The following is a 5,269-nucleotide window of genomic DNA, read 5'->3' on the forward strand; positions in this document are numbered from 1 at the left end:
TGTGAACTCTTTCTTTTGAGTATTCTTATGTTCATGGCAATACAGTTATTTGCGTTGGCTCCCCCCATATAAGAAGGTGTGCCCCTGCTAACAGGACATAATTGGACGTCCTGGTTGTACCATCAAAGCATTGACAAGAATGTCCTATTTGATATAAATGCCCTTTGAACCCAATATGACCAGATGCTTTTTGGGAACTCGGGTTAACTTATTGTATATTTGGGGACCTCAAGAAGAGAGTCACCCAAACTTCTAGACACTGCAGTTGAGAGCTGGTGGTGCATTCTTGGCTTGGTTTCCTAGCCTGGAGAGGCTTTTCAAAGGCCAATATGAGATTCCTCAGGAAATCTTCTGGCCAAGCAAGCTACATGGTAAATGACTGCTAGGGATAGAACTGTGTCCCCCCATAATGAAGAAGTATATTCTTTTAGTGCTTTAGTATAACTATATAACCTGGGATTAAATCTTTAGTCTTTGAAAATGTTGACTACTTGGTCTGGAATCTGTCTCAGAATTATTCCTTTGTAGAAAAACAAGGTAATCAAGATTTTTTTGTTGATTAAACCACGTTCCTCTCCCAGGGGGCAAAACAATGAGCGACACCATTGAGACCCAAGATAATTCAACAAAACGCAGACTCATCTTGTGACCAATGCCAGGATGGTGTCAAGAAACCTGCAATACATCAACAATAGGTCACTTTGTCATTATGTCCACCTCAAAGAAGAACCAACATTCCTGGAAATCTCTAAACCCTGACCTTCTCCCTGTAAAGCCCTCCAATTAGCCCTTCTGGGGAAGACAGAATTTGGGAGAAACCTATCGCCTCTGTCTCTTGGATACCGGTATTCAATAAAGCCCTCTTGCTGTTTACCTTTCTCCTGTCTCAGCACTGGATTTGTGCCAGGCAGCTTGAATCAGCGATTTGCAGTAACAAAAGTGTGTGCTGTAAATCCTAACCGTTATACCTGTGGTTAAGGAACCCTGGTGATCCAATGGTTAAGCACTAGGCTGCTAACCAAAAGATCAGCTGTTCAAACCCAGCAGCCATTCCGAGGGAGAAAAACATCTGGCGACCTGATCTTGAGATTACAGCCTAGGAAATCCTATGGGGCCATTATACTCTGTCCTATAAACCCTGGCAGCATAGTGGTGGAAACCCTGGTGGCCTAGTGGTTAAGTGCTACGGCTGTTAACCAAAGAGTCAGCAGTTTGAATCTGCCAGGCGCTCCTTGGAAACTCTGTAGGTCAGTTCTACTGTGTCTCATAGGGTCCCTATGAGTCAGAATTGACTCGATGGCACTGGGTTTGGTTTTTGTTTTTAGCATAGTGGTTAAAATCTATGTCAGCTAATCAAAAGGTCGGCAGTTTGAATCCACCAGGCAGTTCTTGGAAACTCTATGCGGCAGTTCTACTCTGTCCTGTAGGGTTGCTATGAGTCGGAATTGACTTGAAGGCACACAATAACATACTTGTAGTTATAATCCCATTTGGAACTGAGTTTTCTTTTTCATGTTAATGAGACAGTATTAGTGTAGTGTAGGGTGTGTCTTAAGTCAACCTCTTTTGAAGTACAATGAAACCTGTGAAAGCTGGAACTCTAAGGGGGGGTGCCTTGTTTTTCTGGGTCTCCAAAGTTTTCTGCCTTTGGAAGGGGTCAGCCTTATCACTTCTCTATAGCTCATTTTAGTGGAAAATATTTGAGTTTTCCCTCTCTGACAGGTTTCTGCCTTCCATAGTTTCTGGCTTTCACCAAAAAGAGCAAATCTAGCACAGAAGAAGCAAGCAGAGTTGGGGGAAGATAGATACCATGCCAAGGGATAGAAGCTGAAAAGACACAAAGACCTTCCCCCAGAGCGAACAGAGAGACAGAAAGCGCTTTTCCCTAGAGCCCCAGTAACCCATCCCTAGAGCTGGCACCCTGAATTTGGGCTTCCAGTCTCCTAAACTGTGAGAAAATAAATTTCTGTTTGTGGAAGCCACCAACTTGTGGTATTTCTGTTATAGCAGAACTATATGACAAAGACAATGACTGTTCTTGCTCCATCTGTGTCAAGAATTAGGCCATGTCTAATGAGACCAGCCTGGTTTTCTGAGTGAGAATAATCCTCCTTCAAAATTATGTTTGATCCAAAAGGGTGTGATGGTACAGAGGAATTTGGTGTTTCCATGGAAACCTGGAGTACAGCCTTCTGAGTGCTCCAATTCTGGCCCTGTTCAGGGTCTTTCAGCTGGTTTGCACTTCCAGCTGGACGATACAAACTCTGTCCTGGCTGGTAGAGATTTCGTTGGCTCCCCCTCCCACTGTTAACAAACCAGTTTTGTTACCTAACCTGCACACAGTGTCAATCCTTGTCACATTTTGAAAATTTCCTTCAAGATCTGGCCCAAATCCTCCCAAAGAATATTTTCCGTTTTCTTCCCTCCGTGCTGACTTGGCGTCACGGAGAGAACCTGACAGCCCAGATCCCTATTGGGACCCAGGTTGCCTCATCACATAGGGGACTTTGCCTCCAAGATCTGAAGAAGTGAAGCCAAGGAGACAGTAATCACTCGACCACGTGACACATCCCCGGAAGGGCTCCCTCCTCTCCGCTGCAGCCCCAAGCGCCAACATTATCGTAATTTCGTAAGTACCATAATTGCCCCCCGCCCCGCAAGGGAGCACTTACCACGGCGGTGCAGGAGGTGCAGAGACTCGGGTAGGAAATTCTGGCACTGTATTGAAATGCAAAACTCGTAGTCGCTACGCAGGGCCCAGAGCCTCCCAACAGCACCCTCTGGCGGTCTTGGTGCTAATGAAGGTTGGGTTTCTGAGAAGATTGGGCTCTCCGGCGCAGCCCTCCGTGTAACACCTCAGGAATGAGGAAGCTCACTGGGCAGGATGAGAGACTATGCAATCGTCCGAGGCCCAGAGAAAAAGCCCAGTCTTGGTGAAAAGACTTTTAAAAGTAAAAACTGATGTGCCCTTTTTTTTCCCTTGAAGTTTTAAACACCTGGTCTGAATAATAAACTTAATTTTTCTTTTTTTTTTTACTGTGGCAAAACAGAGAAAATTTTCCATTTTAACTGTTTTTAAGTTTCCTATTCAATGGCATTGAGTGCATTCCCAATGTTGTGCAACCATGGTTACTATCTATTTCCAGAAATTTTTCATCATCCCAAGCAGAAATTCCATGCCCGTTAAACAATCCGTGCACCTTCCCTTCCCTAAGGCCCTGGGAACCTCTATTCAGGATCGGAAGAAGCACTGCTGGGGAAAGACTGACCACTGATATATCCGTCCATGTAACGCATCCCTGGCGGCCTCCTCACTGCAGCAGTCCTAAGAGCCAACATTATTCTAATTCCACGTCAGTGTCCATTTCACATTTAAGGTACAAGGTCACATAGACTTAAAAACGATATTCTGTTTTCAAACTGCATCAGGGGAGAAGGAAGAGAGGGAAATTAGAATCCCTTGGGAGTTTCAGTGTGATGAGGGAGTGCAAGGCGTCAAAGACTTGAGCCGAGAGCTTTACAGAATTCCAGAGAGGAAGAAGTTCAGACTCTCAGATAGTTCTGGAAGGGACTCCAGCTAGGAGGAGGGGTAGTGAATACAAGACTAGGGTGGGAGTGAGTCCCAAATCGAGGGTGAGTTTTTTTTTTTTCAGAATGAATGCCAACCAGGGAGAGATGTGTGGAGCTGGCTCTCAGAGAGCTGGATGGGGTGGGCAGTTTGGCACCCTCTGGGAGCACTGTACCTACGTCAAATCTCTCCTGCCTCTTGCAAGACCTACTTCAACCAAGGCAGCAAGTTAGAAAGATTCCCAGAGCATTTCTGTGTGAGAGAGATTTTCTGAGGCATTGGGTAAGGGCTGAATAAGAGTGTGGAAGCAGGGAGCAAGGGAGAGGGGATAGATGTGTTGAAGATTGACTCTTAGGCTGTGACAGGCAATGATGCTGGGGCTTATTAAAGCAAAAGCTGAAAGAATCCCCGGGACAGAGGTAGTTAACAGTCCCGGGGCTGGTGAGTTCACAGGGAGGAGGAGGGGAGTACTGTCCAGGGCTGAGTGTGAGGTTCAGAGATGGCGTTAAGAAATCAAGCCCCTTAATGTGAATCCAAATCATATACAGGTAGTACCTGATTTACGACATTACCTCAAACTGTGCTTACCACCGTCCTTTTTTTTTTTTGTACATCTTATCATTAGTAATATGTACTCTATACAATGTTGCAGTGTGTAATTTGCATTCCTTGCAAGGTTCTGCTGCTACTTGATAATGCCCCAAGACATCCTGCTCAAGCAGATGATCTAAATCAAGGTGTGAAAGTGACATATCTACCTCCCAATAAGACAGCTGTGGTTCAGCCTATGGATCAAGGTGCAATCGCCTCCTTCAGGGTGTACTACCTATGGACTACCGTTGCTCAGGCAATAGCTGTAACAGATGGAGATACAGTAACATTATGTAATTTCTGGAAGAACTATAAAATTCTTCACTGTATCTGGAACATTGCATCTTCCTGGGAGGCAGTTACAGGAAAATGCATGCAGGGGATATGGAAAAAATTGCTGAGTTCTGTGACCACTCTCCAAGCATTTGAGCAGGATAACATGATAGAAGAGATCAGTGGAAAAATTGCCCATATGGCAAGAACGCGGAATTTAGAACTTGATATCATCAATGTGAAATAGGTCAATAGGTCATGGAGAAGGGGAATTGACAGAACAGGACTTAATGGATTTTGAAGAGGAAAGGTGCTGAAGAGGAAAGAAGTAATGAGGAAGGAGAGAAGTTGTCAAAGAATTTTACAGTGAAAAGATTAGCTAAAGTTTTTTTCTAAACTAAATTAGGGGCTTTAGTTGCTTGAAAACATGGACCCAAACGCTGATCGCTTTGCTAAAGTTGATAGGCAGATTCAGGAAGGAGGAAAAAAGAAAAGGATCATACAGACAACTCTCGCTAATTTTCTGACTAGTAACACCAACCCCACTCCCAAGTTTAAAAACAGCATGGGGGCATCATCAGACCTCCTCATCTAACTTGAGGAGGAGAGAGGAGAACCATTATCAGCATAAGCCCAAGGCTGATTCCTGTGACGTAAAGGTCAAACATACTTCTACCCTCCAAACTTTTTACCCATTCTGACACCACCTATCCCTCTGAGGGCACTGTTTCCTTCTTTGCTGTGTTTGATACTTTGTTGCAACGGCCATACAGAGCTCACAGACCATATTCACAGTTGTGGGGTTTATTAGGGAAGAAACAGATTACAATTCAGGAT

The sequence above is a fragment of the Loxodonta africana genome, chromosome 11, assembly GCF_030014295.1.
Source record: "Loxodonta africana isolate mLoxAfr1 chromosome 11, mLoxAfr1.hap2, whole genome shotgun sequence".
NCBI lineage: Eukaryota > Metazoa > Chordata > Mammalia > Proboscidea > Elephantidae > Loxodonta > Loxodonta africana.